General features: G+C 43.4%; 1 protein-coding gene across 1 annotated transcript in view; it reads left to right on the top strand.

The window, feature by feature from the left end:
- Window positions 1-3217: 3217 nt before the first annotated feature.
- The window catches only part of LOC135506707 (F-box only protein 41-like), a 97418-nt gene continuing 80370 nt past the window's right edge, over window positions 3218-20265 (top strand). Inside the window, exon 1 of the mRNA XM_064926047.1 lies at window positions 3218-3319. The gene's annotated coding sequence lies outside the window, so the exon portion shown is untranslated. The remainder of the gene's footprint in view (window positions 3320-20265) is intronic.

Genomic DNA, 20265 nt, shown 5'->3' with positions numbered 1-20265 from the left:
CCAAGCTTTAAATTCCTGACTGATGTCTTAATGTTGCTTCAATATATCCACATAATTTTCCTCCCTCTTGATGCCATCTATTTTGTGAAGTGCACCAGTCCCTCCTGCAGCAAAGCACCCCCACAACATGATGCTGCCACCACCGTGCTTCACGGTTGGGATGGTGTTCTTCGGCTGGTTGGTTCCTTGGATGGTCATTATGGCCAAACAGTTCTATTTTTGTTTCACCAGACCAGAGGACATTTCTCCAAAAAGTACAATCTTTGTCCCCATGTGCAGTTGCAAACCGTAGTTGACTTTTTTATGGCAGTTTTGGAGCAGTGGCTTCTTCATTGCTGAGTGGCCTTTCAGGTTATGTCGATCTAGGACTAGTTTTACTGTGGATATAGATACTTTTGTACCTATTTCCCCCAGCATCTTCACAAAGTCCTTTGCTGTTGTTCTGGGATTGATTTGTACTTTCACACCAATGTACATTCATCTCTAGGAGACAAAACGCATCTCCTTCCTGAGCGTTATGACGGCTGCGTGGTCCCATGGTGTTTATACCTGCGTACTATTGTTTGTACAGATGAACGTGGTACCTTCAGGCGTTTGTAAATTGCTCACAAGGATGAACCAGACTTGTGGCGCTCTAACAATGATTTTTTTTCTGAGGACTTGGCTGATTTCTTTTGATTTTCCCATGATGTCAAGCAAAGAGGCACTGAGTTTGAAGGTAGGCCTTGAAATACATCCACAGGTACACCTCCAATTGACTCAAATTATGTCATTAGCCTATCAGAGGCTTCTAAAGCCATGACATTTTCTGGAATTTTCCAAGCTGTTTAAAGGCACGGTCAACTTAGTGTATGTAAACTTCTGACTCACTGGAATTGTGATACAGTGAAATAATCTGTCAACAATTGTTGGAAAAATTACTTGTCATGCACAAAGTAGATGTCCTAACCAACTTGCCAAAACTTAGTCTGTTAACAAGAAATTTGTGTGGTGGTTGAAAAACGAGTTTAATGACTCAAACCTAAGTGTATGTAAACTTCTGACTTCAACTGTATGTGCTAGTGATGTCTATTTAACATTGATGGCCTTGAGATAGAAGCTGTCTCTCTGTCCCAGCTTTGATGCACCTGTACTGACCTCGCCTTCTTGGATAATATTGGGGTGAACAGGTAGTGGCACAGGTGGTTGTTGTCCTTGATTATCTTTTTGGCCTGCCTGTGACATCGGGTGTTGTAGGTGTCCTGGAGGGCAGGTAGTTTGCCCCCGTGATGCGTTGGGCAGACCGCACCACCCTCTGGGGAGCCCTGTGGTTGCGGGCTGTGCAGTTGCCGTACCAGGCGGTGATGCAGCCCGACAGGATGCTCTCAATTGTGCACCTATAACAGTTTTAGGTGCCAAGCCAAATTTCTTCAGCATCCTGAGGTTGAAGAGGTGCTATTGCGCCTTCTTCACCACACTGTCTGTGTAGGTGGACCATTTCAGTTTGTTCGTGACATGTGCGCAGAGGAACTTGAAGCTCTCCAGCTTCTCCACTGTGGTCAATGTGGATAGGGGGGTGGTCCCTCTGTTGTTTCCTGAAGTCCACGATCATCTCCATTGTTTTGTTGACCTTGAGTGAGAGGTTATTTTCCTAGCACTACACATGCAGAGCCCTCACCTCCTCCCTGTAGGCTATCTCGTCATTGTTGGTAATCAAGCCTAGTGCTGTTGTGTCGTCTACAGACTTGATGATTGAGTTGGAGGCATGCGTGGCCACACAGTCATGGGTGAACAGGGAGTACAGGAGGGGGCTAAGCACGCACCCTTGTGGGGCCCCAGTGTTGAGGATCATCGAAGTGGAGGTGTTGTTGCCTGCCTTCACCACCTGGGGGCAACCCATCAGGAAGTCCAGGGCCCAGTTGCACAGGGCGGGGTTCAGACCCAGTGCCTCAAGCTTAATGATGAGCTTGGAGGGTTCTATGGTGTTGAATGCTGAGCTATAGTCAATGAACAGCATTCTTACATAGGTATTCCTCTGTCCAGATGGGTTAGGGCAGTGTGATTGCGTCGTCTGTGGACCTATTGGGGCGGTAAGCAAATTGAAGTGGGTCTAAGATGACAGGTAAGGTGGAGGTGATATGATCCTTGACTAGTCTCTCAAGTCACTTCACGATGACAGAGGTGACAGAAGTTGTTTAGTTCAGGTACCTTTTCTTTCTTGGGTACAGGAACAATGGTGGCCATCTTGAAGCTGACTGGTGATTATTTAGTTAAAGAAACTAAATATGCTGCTCTGCAACTCTGCTAAAATCTGGGTAAAATATTGAAAGGAATGTAATTCTTATTCAGTACATTTGGTAATTGTTTGCTTTTCTAAAGTCTACCAACCTTGCCAGCAGGCATGCCAGGTGAGTTAGACAAACTAGCTACTCTAACTTGACTAATTGTAAATGAGAACTTGTTCTCAACTGGCCTACCTGGTTAAATAAAGGTGAAAAAGAGGAGCCTGAAATGGCTTCTTGTAGCTAGTTGGGAGATAGGTTCCCAATCTGGGCGAGCTCATGCCAATTTTATAAAATTAGCATTACAGAGACACAACAACTAAACATTCACACACAAAAAATACCAGGACGTACACATGGCCCTGTGTTCCCTATGAGCATGACTCCTCGACAGACAGACAGACAGACAGACAGACAGACAGACAGCTCACTTCCATACTCAACGACTCCTAGTCCTCTTGTACTAGCTGCTGGTTTTTATAGTGCATTAGCTTGTGACTTGGTGGCTGTTGTCTACCCGTTTATACAGGCGCTTAGAAAAAAAGAGAGAGAATCTCATTGATAAATGTATTACTGATTGGTTTGTTGATCAAATCAAATTGAGGAGCCCATTATAGATGACATGACAGGTGATCATTATTACCAGTACATGCAGTTGTAGTGACAGGGCCTACTCTGACATATTTTATTAAAAAATTATGTTCTAAAAAAAAGAAAAAATAGAGTATTTGTTTGTAGTATTTTTCTCTGTATGCATGCATTCATCTCAAATCCTAGTTCTCCCGGGAATGACCGTGTTTTAATGTCCCGTGTTCACAGGAATGAAGGCTCCTTGGGAATCACACAGGTAGAGGGATGTCTTTCATCTTCTAGAATTCGGTGGGCAGAAATCTTTATTCGAGCTCGAACAGCCTTATTTTCTCTCATTCGCTCTCCCAGTGCGCCCTCTCGTTCTATCGCAAGCCTACTGTATTTATGCTGCAGAGTGGGGCGTGTGACGTCAACGAATGCTGGAGCGGCTCCTTCGCTCGAGCGAGAAATGGGGAGAAAATTGCAAGGTGAGAAGCGCTTTTTACCCTACATAATGTTTTGGAGGGATGGCAGTGCTAAGTGTTTGTGTGTATATGTATCAGTTGACACCACGTTCGAGAGAATGGCTGTAAATAACGCATAATTAGAGCTAGCAGGCAGCACACAAGTGATGGTCTGTGCACTGTAGAAAATGGTAGGCAAGAAAATCAGGGCATGCTGCTAGTGCTACGCTACTACCCGCGCCGGACACGTTGTCATCCCTATCGACACGATTGCATTGATATTTGTCAATGTTACGCTATGTAATGAAACGTTGTTTTTCTTCGGGTTATTTAAATTGATGAATGAGAGGCTACAGTCAAGCTGCATGTTCCTGCAGCGGTATGCTACCTATGCCACTTGTCTGTGGGTCTTCACACCCATACGAAGACTGATAACGTTCAGTCAGTGCGATTGTTGCAATCAATATGTATAGCCGTTCATTGCACGTGCGTAATTGTCACTTAATCAATCAGTTGTCATTCGAACGTTCAGAATCCATTATGTCACCGGCCTAATTCGCTTCTCAAAGGCTACGTGACGGTTAGTGACAATCTGGCCCATGCCCATCATAACATGATACAATCTTTTCGGGTGGAATCATTATTCAGCGGATAACGTGTAATGTAGCCTATTTTTGGAAGCTTTTAAGTACAGAAACACTATTATTCCAGTATATCCATGTTGTTTTTTTCTCCAGAGAAATTACATTTATTTGGGCATAATGTCCAAAGATCAAAGCAATATGATTAGGGCCTATCTGATAATACCGCATATAATTTACTTTAAATATGTATTTATATTTTGAAAGATCCCACTACTCAGCTTTGAGCCTCATAGTAATTCCAACTGTCACTCTAAATACACTTGAGCTCAAGGCGAAGGTCCCGAAGGAAATTATGAGTTGGCATTATGCACTGCTTCTGCTTGGCCATTTAGACAACTTCCCAGATCTGCCCCCACAGCTCTTGAAGCCACAGCAGCACTTTGCCTAAAGTGACAGACAAGCTACTTGAGTGTGGGAAATTGTGCTGTGTGTGACCTGTGGGAAATACTGACTTACTGTTTGTGTGTGACTGGCTGACTACTGTGGGAAATACTGACTTACTGTTTGTGTGTGACTGGCTGACTACTGTGGGAAATACTGACTTACTGTTTGTGTGTGACTGGCTGACTACTGTGGGAAATACTGACTTACTGTTTGTGTGTGACTGGCTGACTACTGTGGGAAATACTGACTTACTGTTTGTGTGTGACTGGCTGACTACTGTGGGAAATACTGACTTACTGTTTGTGTGTGACTGGCTGACTACTGTGGGAAATACTGACTTACTGTTTGTGTGTGACTGGCTGACTACTGTGGGAAATACTGACTTACTGTTTGTGTGTGACTGGCTGACTACTGTGGGAAATACTGACTTACTGTTTGTGTGTGACTGGCTGACTACTGTGGGAAATTCTGACTTGCTGTTGCTGTGTCCATGCTGCTCTGTCGGGCATCAGATGGGACTAAAGTCAAGTCATTCAAGCTTTAATTAAAGTAATTTTGAATCTTTTCCCGTTGAAAAGGGATATCCCAAGTATAAATACAGTAAACACTGAGCGCACACTTTTAGTCATTTGAGATACATTTGCATGTCCATTGGTGGCGAAGAAAGGTATCGTTTCCTCTCATTTTAAAAGGTAAAGACAGTCAGCCCACCACAACGTCTCTGTCTGTACTAGAATAAGGTGAGCGTTCAGACTTACTATCACAGGAGATTTTCACTTCCCTGTCAATTACCACTGCAATTAAGTTAGCCAATATGAGGATAATGTAGGTCACATGACAGCTTTCAGTAACATATTTACACTGAACAAAAATATAAACGCAACATGCAGCAATTTCAAAGATTTTATTGGGTTACACTTCATATAAGGCAGTGGTCGCCAGCTGCTCGATGGCGATCGATTGGTTGATCTTCAAGGCATTCCTAGGTGATTGACAAACATTTCTGTAGAAGAGTCAACGATAAAGGCTTGCACTGCTTTATCTTTGTTTGCGTTGCAGTGTTGGCGGTAGGTGCACTTGTCTTAGTGTTTCCATTCTGAACCATTTCTGTTTGAAAAGACAAACTCCGCCTACCCAGGAAGACCGGGAGATCTTAGACGAAATCAAGTGCGCCTCCTGGCTAGCTAATCGGGCGAGCTCAACCACCGTGCCGACAGAGCTTCCCCGGCCACAGCAAAGTTTGATACAAACCCCTGACCACAGAGACGGTCAAAGAACACAGCGAAGAGCTGCTATTTTTATGGGCGAGTTCATGATGAAGTTTTTATTTAGCACTGTCAACACTTTTTTTTTTTTATTCAACGTGATTACAAAACATAACATTGTTTTTCTCCGTACTTCCACGCGCACTGCTGCAACGAATGAGTAGCCAAGTGTATTGATAGCCTTGCATTTTTATTATTATTAGCAGCTTGTCATGGCCACTTTAATATAGAGGAATATTTAACTTTCTCTGGTAATAGGAATAACATGAATTTGTGCATGACTGAGGCAGATGTGGTGTGACTCGAGTTTAGCCATCCGGTGGGAGACTGTCCTGTCTCTCTCCCTCCCTCTGCTGAGACAAATGCTGTGTTCAAAACAACTTGGAAATTGGCGTCTTGAACACACTGAAGTTGGGAGATCAACTGGGAACTCGAAACGAGATCCGACTGGGAAAACTCTTTTGAACTTGGAATTCCAAGTCGGAAACTGGCATCTTTCTTGAGCTCTGACTTTCCGACCTGACGATCACAGACTTCATGATTTTGACTCTTAATTTTTTTTGAGTTCCCAGTTGTCTTGAAAGCACCATGGCCATTAGATGCAGGTACCATCAGTTCAGTAAAACAAATAGCTAATTATTTCAATTTATGCTCCGCAGTGCTTCGCAAGTGATACACCAACTGATCTAGTTTGTTATCAAAGCTTGAGTTTTGAAAGCTGATATGGTCTGAGAAGAACAATATTGCCAGGTATATAACCAATATTCTGTGATAATGTATTAGGCTTACTGCCCAAACATCATTCTTACAAAACTGTTTTTATTTGATTGTTACAAATCATGTTTAAATAAATCTGAGCGGAAGATCTCTGCTTGTTTTTTTTGACTGCGAAAGTGACTCAAAAGGTTGGTGACCACTGATATAAGGAAATCAGTCAATTGAAAGAAATTCATTAGGCCCTAATCAAATGTTATTTGTCATATGCACCGAACACAACAGGTGTAGCCCTTACAGTGAAATGCTAATCTATAGATTTCACATGACTGGGAATAGAGTTACAGTGGGGCAAAAAAGTATTTAGTCAGCCACCAATTGTGCAAGTTCTCCCACTTAAAAAAGATGAGAGGCCTGTAATTTTTATCATAGGTACACTTCAACTATGACAGACAAAATGAGAAAAAAAATCCAGAAAATCACATTGTAGGATTTTTAATGAATTTATTTGCAAATTATGGTGGAAAATAAGTATTTGGTCACCTACAAACAAGCTAGATTTCTGGCTCTCACAGACCTGTAACTTCTTCTTTAAGAGGCTCCTCTTGTCCTCCACCCGTTACCTGTATTCATGGCACCTGTTTGAACTTGTTATCAGTATAAAAGACACCTGTCCACAACCTCAAACAGTCACACTCCAAACTACACTATGGCCAAGACCAAAGAGCTGTCAATGGACACCAGAAACAAAATTGTAGACCTGTATCAGGCTGGGAAGACTGAATCTACAATAGGTAAGCAGCTTGGTTTGAAGAAATCAACAGTGGGAGCAATTATTAGGAAATGGAAGACAAACAAGACCACTGATAATCTCCCTCAATCTGGGGCTCCACGCAAGATCTCACCCCGTGGGGTCAAAATGATCACAAGAACGGTGAGCAAAAATCCCAGAACCACACGGGAGGACCTAGTGAATGACCTGCAGAGAGCTGGGACCAAAGTAACAAAGCCTACCATCAGCAATGGCAATGAAGATGAAACATGGCAGGGTCTTTCAGCATGACAATGATCCCAAACACACCGCCCTTGGCAACGAAGGAGTGGCTTCGTAAGAAGCATTTCAAGGTCCTGGAGTGGCCTAGCCAGTCTCCAGATCTCAACCCCATAGAAAATCTTTGGAGGGAGTAGAAAGTCCATGTTGCCCAGCAACAGCCCCAAAACATCACTGCTCTAGAGGAGATCTGCATGGAGGAATGGGCCAAAATACCAGCAACAGTGTGTGAAGACTTACAGAAAACGTTTGACCTCTGTCATTGCCAACAAAGGGTATATAACAAAGTATTGAGATAAACTTTTGTTATTGACCAAATACTTATTTTCCACCATTTGCAAATAAATTCATTAAAAATCCTACAATGTGATTTTCTGGATTTTTTTTCTTCTCATTTTGTCTGTCATAGTTGAAGTGTACCTATGATGAAAATTATAGGCCTCCCTCATCTTTTTAAGTGGGAGAACTTGCACAATTGGTGGCTAACTAAATACTTTTTTGCCCCACTGTATGGTAGACAACCAGTCAGTATCTGGTGTGACCCCCATTTGTCTCATGCAGGCGACACATCTAATTCGCGTAGCGTTGATCAGGCTGTTGATTGGGGAATGTTGTCCCTCTTCAATGGCCGTGCGAAGTTGCTGGATATTGGCGGGAACTGGAAACACGCTGTCAAACATGTTGATCCAGAGAATCCCAAACAGGCTCAATGGGTGACATGTCTAATTATGCAGGCCACGAAAGACATGGGACAATGTAGGCTTCCAGGAATTATGTACAGATCCTTGCAACATGTGGCTGTACATTATGCTGAAACATGAGGTGATGGGGGTGGATGAATGGCACGACAATGGGCATGTTGTCGTGGTATCTCTGTGCATTCAAATTGCCATCAATAAATTGCAATTGTGTTAGTCTGTAGCTTATGCCTGCCCATACCATAACCCCAGCGCCACCATGGGGCACTCTGTTCACAACACTGACATCAGCAAACCGCTCGCCCACACACAGCCATATATGCTGTCTGCCATCTGTTGAAACCTGTATTAATCTATGAAGTAGCCATGGAAGGTGAGCATTTGCCCACTGCAGTCAGGTCAAGACCCTGGTGAGGACGACGAGCATTCACATGCGCTTCCCTGAGATGGTTTCTAACAGTTTGTGCAGAAATTCTTTAGTTGTTCAAACCCACAGTTTCTTCAGCTGTCCGGGTGGCTGGTCTCAGACTATCCCGCAGGTGAAGAAGCCGGATGTGGAGGTCCTGGGCTGGCGTGGTTACACGTGGTCTGTGTTTGTGAGGCCGGTTGAACGTACTGCCAAATTTTCTAAAATGATGTGGCTTCGGATAGAGAAATTAACATTAATTTCTCTGGCAACAGTTCTGGTTGAAATTCCTGATGTTAGCATGCCAATTGCATGCTCCCTCAACTTCAGACATCTGTGGCATTGTGTTTGTCATAACTGCACATTTTAGTGGCCTTTTATTGTCCCCAGCACAAGGTGCACCTTGTGTAATGATAATGCTGTTTAAACTTCTTGACATGCCACACCTGTCAGGTGGCTGGATCATCTTCGCATATGAATAATGCTTACTATCAGGGATGTAAACAAATTTGTGCACAAAATCTGAGGAATTAGCTTTTTGTACATATGGAACATTTCTGGAATCTTTTATTTCAGCTATTTTTGTTCAGTACAAATATATTAAGCTCTAAGAAGAGTTTACGTCCCATTTGACATTTAGTTCTTTCTCCTCCAAAGGTTAGGCCTATTTCTTTGTATTGAATTTCAAATAGAAATTCAGGGGACATTTTTGTTCAATTTCCACACAGTGACCCAGGGTGGAAGACATTCCCAAAGCGATTTAAGAAAATCTCCTTGACAATGGTGACCGATGAGCACTATCTCTGTCAACTAATGCATTCTTTTAACCACAAGTTACCTTGGAGGAATTCTGCATATTCAGTGAAATTTCATTCTCATGAAGAATGTTTTCAGTCTGTCGCTCAACTATTCCTGTGTGTACGTGCGTTAGTGACAGTGGATCTTCCCATAGTCATTTTCCTTGTGTAGGTGTCAAGTATTCTCTACAGTGACAGTGGAGCGTCCCAATCCCATAGTAATTTTCCTCAAGTAAACATACAACATCACATCACCTCTGGCAAAGCAACATTGATCGTACTCCTCCTGTCCCATAGCGCCACTACACTATCTGACTGCCACTATGGGACGGTAACGAGATATTGTTTTGTTTACATTTGAGACCTCAGTTGTTGACTGCCTCGGCTCTCCCCACAATTTTGAACGGAGATTCGATACAGCACCACTTATACACGCAGTTTATTAGGTACACCCATCAAGTACTGGGTCAGACCCCCCCCCTTGCCTCCAGAACGGCCGTAATTCTTTGGGTAATGAAAACGTTGCCCAATTAGTATCAAGGGACCTAATGTGTGCCAGGAAAACATTCCCTGCAGCATTAAACCACCAGCCTGTACCGTTGACACCAGGCAGGATGCGGCCATGGACTGATGCTGCTTACGCCAAATCCTGACTCTGCCATCAGCATGACACGTATATTTCTGTTTCCAATAATAGTGAATCGGATCAATCAGATCTTTTACTGTTGTGTGAATAAAGGCCACCCCCAGTCAGAAGGGGAATATCACCTACGTCCCAAATGGCTCCCTATGTAGTGCACTTTATTGGGAAAAGGGTGCCAGTTGGGACACCACCATCAGCCCAGCATTTCATTGCCTGCTTTTCTGACACTTGCCTTTTCACTTCATCTCCTGCCAAGAGTTGCCCCTTCACCAAGAGCTGCCCCTTCACCAATCTACCAGTTCCCTTCTTAATCAAAGTAACTCTATCTTCCCACCTTTGTGAGTGGTCTAGTTTGGGTGAGTGTCAGATCTGTAGTGGTGGAGAAGAATCCCAATGGGGCAGCAGATATTGTCCCTAAAGTGCAAACTCCGCCCATCCGGCACTCCAGGGAAGCTCAAATACTATTTGATCGCACGGTCTGAATCAATTTAAATATTACATCCCATCCTCGATGGATATTTGCACAGCACTAGTTGGTGTCCCTCGGTCTCCCCTAACATCGGTTAAACATATGGATTGGGGACACACATCAATACATGTTGCTTTGCCACCTCAAATCAATGGCCTCCTATACAATATTTCTACATTGTTTAAAAATCTCACTGACTGGATGGAAATGCAGTGATGTCAATCATTTGGAATGTTAAGGAATACAATTGTTGTATAATCAAAACCGTTTGTAACAGACCCAGGGTCAGAAGGCTTATATCTCATGCCTGCGTTTAATAATAACATTTACTTTGGTCGCTACCAATTGGGTGAACTATATCTACTTGAAAATAAAGTTGATTATCCCACTCCTAAAACTACTTTGACACTCATGACAATTTTTTTATTTGACATTTCTGTTATTGTCCATAGTTGTTGGAATTATTATTTTTAACGTGACCATATGATTATTGTGCTAGCCTTAGTCCCAGTTAGGGTTGCACATTTTGGGGAATATTCAGAGGTGGAAACTTTCCGTGGGAATTAACGGGAAAATATGCGCATTAATTTTAATACCATTTTTAGATATTTTTTAGATTATATTTACCATATGTTATGGACACAAACATAAGTAGACATAATTGCAAATGACTAAATCCTTCCAATAGAAAAAATAAATAAATCATTAATTACAAATTGAACTCTAAATAAATGGACTCTTCACATGGGATGATTTCACTGAACAACAAAAGGGAATATTGAATGATCCATCGCTATACCCAAAAACGTTTTCAACATACATCTGTAAAATTATCATCTACAAACTAAAGCTTTGGTTGTCTTCCTCTCATGCTTCCATGTCTTCTCCCTGGACCTCCTCAATGTCCACTTATTGAACATCAGACTGAGGCCTCATCTTCACGGTCACTTTCTAACCAGAGTACGACCCTGCCTCACACAGGAAGCGGCGCAGGTCCTAATCCAGGCACTTGTCATCTCCCGTCTGGATTACTGCAACTCGCTGTTGGCTGGGCTCCCTGCCTGTGCCATTAAACCCCTACAACTCATCCAGAACGCCGCAGCCCGTCTGGTGTTCAACCTTCCCAAGTTCTCTCACGTCACCCCGCTCCTCCGCTCTCTCCACTGGCTTCCAGTTGAAGCTCGCATCTGCTACAAGACCATGGTGCTTGCCTACGGAACTGTGAGGGGAACGGCACCGCAGTACCTCCAGGCTCTGATCAGGCCCTACACCCAAACAAGGGCACTGCTTTCATCCACCTCTGGCCTGCTCGCCTCCCGACCACTGAGGAAGTACAGTTCCCGCTCAGCCCAGTCAAAACTGTTCGCTGCTCTGGCCCCCCAATGGTGGAACAAACTCCCTCACGACGCCAGGACAGCGGAGTCAATCACCACCTTCCGGAGACACCTGAAACCCCACCTCTTTAAGGAATACCTAGGATAGGATAAAGTAATCCTTCTCACCCCCCCCCTTAAATGATTTAGATGCACTATTGTAAAGTGGCTGTTCCACTGGATGTCATAAGGTGAATTCACCAATTTGTAAGTCGCTCTGGATAAGAGCGTCTGCCAAATGACTTAAATGTAAATGTAAATGTTGTTGAGGATGGTTCGTTGTCAGGCTCAAAAAGCCTCAAATTAGCCCGGATGGCCACAAAGAGCCTCAGATCCACAAAGTCCATTCCACCAGGTGGCTGATGAGATACGTTGGCACGACTGCCATATTGCATCTCCTTCCCAAAGCCCTTGCTTGGAAGTGTACTTCACCAGACTGCCAAGAATCTTGCCCTCATCCAGGCCAATGTGGCGAGACATGGTAGTGATGACACCACAGGCCATGTTGATCTCTGCACAAGACAGGATGCTCTTGCCAGCATATTTGGGATCCAACATGTATGCTGCGGTGTGTATGGGCTTCAGGCAGAAGTCTTCATGCATTATGTATTTCAGAACTGCAGTGTCCTCTGCTTGGCGCATCAGTGAAGTGGGCAGAGCAGTGCGGCTTTCTTCTTACATCTGCAAGCAGAGTCTGAACATCAGACAGGATGGCATTGTCTCCATCAATCTGTGCAATGTCTACTGCTATAGGTTTCAGGCTGCTTACCACTCTGTCCCAAAATACATCACCCAGGAGGATCCTCTTGATGGGACTGTCCATATCAGCAGACTGTGATATGGCCATTTCTTGGAGAGACTCCTTCCCCTCCAAGAGACTGTCAAACTTGATGACAATACCACACCAATGGCTGTTGCTGCTATAACTTGATGATCCTTCACATATCTAACCATTTCCTTGGCTTTCTTGTAGAGTGTATCTATTGTTTTCAGTGCCATGATGTCCTTGAGGAGCACATTCAATGCTTGAGCAGCACAGCCAATGGGTGTGATGTGAGGGTAAGACTCCTCCACTTTAGACCAAGCAGCCTTCATGTTCGCAGCATTGTCTGCCACCAGTGCAAATACCGTCTGTGTTCCAAGGTCATTGACTGCCTTCAGCTCATCTGCAATGTAGAGACCGGTGTGTCTGTGCTCTTGTAGAATTCTGGTTGAGGGGTGGAGATGATGTAGTTAATTATTCCTTGCCCACCAACATTCGACCACCCATCAGAGATGTTTGCAATACAGTCTGATTTCTCTATGATTTGCTTGACCTTCACTTGAACTCTGCATCCAGCAAATTAGTAGATAAAGCATGTCATGTTGGAGCGGTGTATGCTGGGTGAAGAACATTCAGAAATCTCTTCCAATACACATTGCCTGTGAGCATCAGAGGTGATCCAGTTGCATATACAGCTCGAGCAAGACATTCATCAGCATTTCTCTGACTACGTTCCTCCATTGAGTCAAAAACGTCTGATTCCAGGAGGACCATGAGCCGTTGCTATTGATAAGGTGTCTGATTCATCATTTTCACCTCAATAGAAGCAGAGGGATTTTTGTCAGAGGTTGCTTGTTGTGTGCACTGAGGGAACTTTATGCACTTGGCCAGATGATTCTGCATCTTTGTTGCATTCTTCTTCATATGATTTGACACTATTTGCAAATGTACACAGCTTTTCCTTCTACATTAGCTGCAGTGAAATGTCTCTACACATCAGATAGTGCCCGTGGCAGTTTTCTGTAAAGATTACTTAAAAAAACAAATACAATTCCATATACAGATAAATAGTTAAGCAGTTAGATTAAACAACGCCTTTGTAAGATAAAAGTTTTAAAATGAAATCTGTATGGAAACGGGTGAATTAACACTCCTCAGCAGGCTCAAGCAAGCTAAAACCCACATGGTAGAAAAAACAAACAAATTGTTAACAAGTTAGAAATGATTTAAATACACTTTGCTGTATTTTTGCTATTTACTAGTTAACAAAAATAATGTATGCCATACAAAATATACACTGCTCAAAAAAATAAAGGGAACACTAAAATAACACATCCTAGATCTGAATTAATGAAATATTCTTACTTTTTTTCTTTACATAGTTGAATGTGCTGACAACAATCACGCAAAAATGATCAATGGAAATCAAATTTATCAACCCATGGAGGTCTGGATTTGGAGTCACACTCAAAATTAAAAGTGGAAAACCACACTACAGGCTGATCCAACTTTGATGTAATGTCCTTAAAACAAGTCAAAATGAGGCTCAGTAGTGTGTGTGTGGCCTCCATGTGCCTGTATGACCTCCCTACAATGCCTGGGTATGCTCCTGATGAGGTGGCGGATGGTCTCCTGAGGGATCTCTTCCCAGACCTGGACTAAAGCATCCGCCAACTCCTGGACAGTCTGTGGTGCAACGTGGCGTTGGTGGATGGAGCGAGACATGATGTCCCAGATGTGCTCAATTGGATTCAGGTCTGGGGAACGGGCGGGCCAGTCCATAGCATCAATGCCTTCCTCTTTCAGGAACTGCTGACACTCCAGCCACATGAGGTCTAGCATCGTCTTGCATGAGGAGGAACCCAGGGCCAACCGCACCAGCATATGGTCTCACAAGAGGTCTGAGGATCTCATTTCGGTTCCTAATGGCAGTCAGGCTACCTCTGGCGAGCACATTAAGGGCTGTGCGGCCCCCCAAAGAAATGCCACCCCACACCATGACTGACCCACCGCCAAACCGGTCATGCTGGAGGATGGTGCAGGCAGCAGAACGTTCTCCACGGCATCTCCAGACTGTCACATGTGCTCAGTGTGAACCTGCTTTCATCTGTGAAGAGCACAGTTCGCCAGTGGCGAATTTGCCAATCTAGGTGTTCTCTGGCAAATGCCAAACGTCCTGCACGGTGTTGGGCTGTAAGCACAACCCCCACCTGTGGACGTCGCGCCCTCATTACCACCCTCATAGTCTGTTTCTGACCGTTTGAGCAGACACATGCACATTTGTGGCCTGCTGGAGGTCATTTTGCAGGGCTCTGGCAGTGCTCCTCCTGATCCTCCTTGAACAAAGGCGGAGGTAGCGGTCCTGCTGCTGGGTTGTTGCCCTCCAGGCTCTGGACACTACGCTGACAGACACAGAAAACCTTCTTGCCACAGCTCGCATTGATGTGCCATCCTGGATGAGCTGCATTACCTGAGCCACTTGTGTGGGTTGTAGACTCCGTTTCATGCTACCACTAGAGTGAAAGCACCGCCAGCATTCAAAAGTGACCAAAACATCAGCCAGGAAGCATAGGAACTGAGAAGTGGTCTGTGGTCACCACCTGCAGAACCACTCCTTTATTGGGAGTGTCTTGCTAATTTGCCTATAATTTCCACCTGTTGTCTATTCCATTTGCACATCAGCATGTGAAATTTATTGTCAATCAGTGTTGCTTCCTAAGTGGACAGTTTGATTTCACAGAAGTGTGATTGACTTGGAGTTACATTGTGTTGTTTAAGTGTTCCATTTATTTTTTTGAGCAGTGTATATTCAAATCACCCAGTATTGTAATCAAAACTTACCAGAAAGCATGTAGTCCTTGGCTCAGACAGTTTAGTAGTGTGGGCTCAATAGCATCTCATTAGTGTGCAAGATCTTGAGAATCATCTGTACATGTGATGGAAGAGTGCACTGTGCATGCAGAGGGTTGCAATGCTATTGAATTGTGTATAGTTTAACCAAAATATGCCACAAGACCTAGAATTGCCTTATGTTAACCCACAAAAAATGTTCACTGTTAGCTTATAACTTTTTTTTTTGACGAAATTAAGCAAAATTCCCAAATTTCCAGGGCTTAACTTCCCATGGAAAATTTCCTGAAAATTTTGGGAAATTTACTGGAAAGTTTCTGACCCTTTGCAACCACTTATACACGAAAGGAGTGAACAGGTTTCCACTTCCCACCATGGCTTTCACCTATCAACTGTCACGAAGTAAAGGTATTGTGTGACACAGTCCAGTCCATTTTGAATAGAGTGGGCATCCCCAAAGAGGACTTCGACATTCTGTTCAATTGGCTGGCTATGGGATTTGACTCTCTGCTGTCAGGTTCGTTGCCCTTGGCTGTGTGATTGGCCTGTCTTGGAAGTAACCTGTGGCTTTCTCAGGACTAACACTTTGACACGCTCATGCTAAAGCCTAGCCAGCATTGGGGGTTTAAGTAAACACAGTGTTAAAGGTAAGGCAAAAGCTAGGGTAGCTAAAATCTGGTAACCTTTCCTGAAATCCTGGTTGAGGAATCTGTATTTCCTGCTTATTCCCTCCTGATTTGTGTAATCTGCTAACTGTGATTTCTTGAATACCTGGGAATTTTGGGAAAGTTGCTGGAACTTTACAATCATAGCAGAAGCCCTTATACAGTAAGGAGATATGGCAATCTGTGGAGCCAATGGGAACACAGTAAAACACAGGCGCATGTTAGTTGTTGTCATAACGTTCCCCAATATGTTTAATTACATGCCTGTATAAAATTGATATTTAATTCCTCTCACTCATAAACTGTCTAGTTCACATCTTCAGAATAAAAACCTTGAACAGTCTGAACAACGCTGACTAAGAGTAGGCAGATGCTTGTGTTGCACCTTGCAGAGTCTTGGCACCGCTAAATGCCACAGCACCACCTCCGCGTGAAGCACCGCAGAGGTAGATGACTCTGTGCCGGTTATTAGCCAGCCCACACCCTGCCTTGCTTCTCTATTCTCTCCACACTTCCAGGCAAAACATTTACTTTATCATAGATCAGATTGAGGACGTGATGCACCTCTCTCCAACTGTACAGTGCTTACTGATAATGGGATGCAATTCGGCACTGATTTTAGTGCTTCTGATTTCAGAAAACGTCTGATTTGGATGATTAGGTATCTATTGTGGGCCAGCAGTATGGATTGTTGTTTAATTAAAAGCCACTGGACGTAGTTTTTGGTGATGGGTCGTCTCCCTCGGATTCCCTCTGGGCCTAATTAAAGGTCAGCTTCTCTGCATCCACCCAGTGAGATGTTACTGATGGAACGGGAAAGCTCAAGGAGGTCAGTCAGTTGGTCTGTGGGTCTGTTTTAGAGGTTGACCAATTTATGATTTTTCAACGTCGATACCGATTATTGGAGGACAAAAAAAGCCGATACCCATTTAAAGGAAAAAAAAAAGATACATTATTTTATTTTTTATATATATATATATATATATATATATTTGTAATAATGTCAATTACAACAATACTGAATGAACACTTATTTTAACTTAATAGATCAATAAAATCAATTTAGCCTCAAATAAATAATGAAACATGTTCAATTTGGTTTAAATAATGCAAAAACAAAGTGTTGGAGAAGAAAGTAAAAGTGCAATATGTGCCATGTAAGAAAGCTAACGTTTAAGTTCCTTGCTCAGAACATGAGAACATATGAAAGCTGGTGGTTCCCAGGTAAGAAGTTTTAGGTTGTAGTTATTATAGGACTATTTCTCTCTATACCATTTGTATTTCATATACCTTTTGACTATTGGATATTCTTATAGGCAGTTTAGTATTGCCAGTGTAACAGTATAGCTTCCTTCCCTCTCCTCGATCCTCCCTGGGCTCGAACCAGGAACACAACGACAACAGCCACCCTCGAAGCAGCGTTACCCATGCAGAGCAAGGGGAACAACTACTCCAAGTCTCAGAGCGAGTGACGTTTGAAACGCTATTAGCGCACACCCTGCTAACTAGCTAGCCATTTTACATCACATCGTAACACCAGCCTAATCTCGGGAGTTGATAGGCTTGAAGTCATAAACAGCAGAGCTGCTGGCAAAACGCACGAAAGTGCTGTTTGAATGAATGCTTATGAGCCTGCTTATGATTCAGACTGCTCTATCAAATCATAGACTGAATTATAACATAATAACACACGGAAATGCGAGCCGTAGGTCATGAATATGGTCGTATCCGGAAACTATCATCTCGAAAACAAGACGTTTATTCTTTCAGTGAAATACGGAACCGTTCCGTATTTTATCTAATGGGTGGCATCCATCAGTCTAAATATTCCTGTTACATTGCACAACCTTCAATGTTATGTCATAATTGCGTAAAATTCTGGCAAATTAGTTCGCAATGAGCCAGGCGGTCCAAACTGTTGCAGATACCCTGACTCTGCGTGCAATGAACGCAAGAGAAGTGACACAATTTCACCTGGTTAATATTGCCTGCTAACCTGGATTCCTTTTAGCTAAATATGCAGGTTTTAAAAATATATACTTCTGTGTATTGATTTTAAGAAAGGCATTGGTGTTTATGGTTAGGTACACGTTGGAGCAACAACAGTCCTTTTTCGCGAATGCGCACTGCATCGATTATATGCAATGCAGGACACGCTAGATAAACTAGTAATATCATCAACCATGTGTAGTTATAACTAGTGATTGATTAAGTTTAATGCTAGCTAGCAACCTACCTTGGCTTCTTACTGCATTCGCGTTACAGGTGGGCTCCTCGTGAGGCAGGTGGTTAGAGCGTTGGACTAGTTAACTGTAAGGTTGCAAGATTGAGCTGACACTCCCTGAGCTGACAAGGTAAAAATCTGTTCTGCCCCTGAACAAGGCAGTTAACCCACTGTTCCTAGGCCATCATTGAAAATAAGAATGTGTTCTTAACTGACTTGCCTAGTTAAATAAAGATTAAATAAAGGTGTAAAAAAAAAAATAGGCAAAATCGGCATCCAAAATGACCGATTTACGATTGTTATGAAAACTTGAAATCGGCCATTCCGATTAATCGGTCGACCTCTAATCTGTTTGTCTTAAAGGGGGTGTTATATATTGTAGGCTACTATTTTTTGAGTGCTCTTGTCATTACTAGCACACTGTGTAGTAGGAAATGATAGGTTTCTATCTTAGATTCAGCCCTACAACAGAAAGATTACTCAAAACATTACATTACTGTCTCTGCTTGGCCAGTCAATGCAGACTTGCAGTCAAGGCAGGAAGGCTAAAGCAATCATGCATACTATAATAGCATAATTAGTATCATCTAATTCAAAGCAAAAATGCTAAACTTCCTTAACCCTCACTGGGAAGGATACACCCTCTTTCCTAGGACGCTGGCTAACCAAATCACCCCCACTTGATGATAGTGACACCAGCAATCTCCTCTTCTTCCTTCCCTCTTAGGTGTTATTCACAATGGCTGATGCCCTCCTGGCCTGTCTACTGCTGCAGTCTCTTGTTACCTCCATGTCACTTTCCTCTACCGTGTGTGTGTGTGTGTGTGTGTGTGTGTGTGTGTGTGTGTGTGTGTGTGTGTGTGTGTGTGTGTGTGTGTGTGTGTGTGTGTGTGTGTGTGTGTGTGTGTGTGTGTGTGTGTGTGTGTGTCCCGACACCCACAGCTCCACCCCTCGGCTCTCTGTGTCCGCATGCCCTCACTCGTTTTTCACTCCCGCTCTGCTGCCACCACCTTGTCTTGATCTACTCTTTCTCTCCCTGCAACCTTTCACCGATGAGTCATTTCAACTTCCTGTTAGTATGCCACAGATCCTTTCATCACACCAGAACGGGATTCTGGTGTCAGCTGGTATTCCCGGAGACTTCCATTTTTAGACCCGCTAGATTCTGCAGAGCCACAGGCAAACATTATTTCAATGTTCTTCTCAGCCTTGATCCCCCCCCCCTTTTGCCCTCAGAACAGCCTCAATTCGTCAGGGCATGGACTCTACAAGGTGTTGAAAGCGTTCGACAGGGATGCTGGCCCATGTTGACTCCAGTACTTCCCGCAGTTGTCAAGTTGGCTGGATGTCCTTGGTGGACCATTCTTGATACACGGGATACTGTTGAGTGTGAAACCCAGCAGCGTTTGCAGTTCTTGACACACTCAAACTGATGCGCCTGGCACCTACTACCATACCCCATTCAGAGGCACGCTGTTACCAATGTAACCAAGAAGCTTAATCTTGCAAACTAGCCACATGAGCTAGCAAGTTAGCAAACCTAATGCATAGCTGGAGCCCTGAGCTGAAGGGAATTTATTTTGAAACTTATAAGATATTGTATTTAGCTGGCAAACATTTAGTAGTGAATTAGTAACTTGACCACACCTCTTGAGCTGGACAACATTGGATCGTCATGACACGAATGCTTCCGTGTGCTTTTTGAGCCAGTCATAGTAGGTTTGTTTACAATCGGCTACTTTGGGGTACAGCTTCAAAATGAAAAAACACAACAGGCGAAATTATGTACACAATCTACTTGAGCTATTGCACAAGTTGACTACTAAGTATTTAATATTGACAGTATTAAAAAAATCATACCGAGGGTATTTATACCCTGGTATACCGCCCAAGCCGACTGCACTACTATATAGGGAGTCATTTGGGACGAAGCCAATCTGAATGTTAATCTTGCAAAACCTTGGCTGAAACCATTTGAATTGAAACAACGGTGTTGCTCTATTTCACCGGGATTTATGGCACAT

Source organism: Oncorhynchus masou, chromosome 20 (genome assembly GCF_036934945.1).
Source record: "Oncorhynchus masou masou isolate Uvic2021 chromosome 20, UVic_Omas_1.1, whole genome shotgun sequence".
NCBI lineage: Eukaryota > Metazoa > Chordata > Actinopteri > Salmoniformes > Salmonidae > Oncorhynchus > Oncorhynchus masou.
Note: the sequence above shows the minus strand (reverse complement) of the source record. Positions and strands in the feature narration are given on the sequence as shown.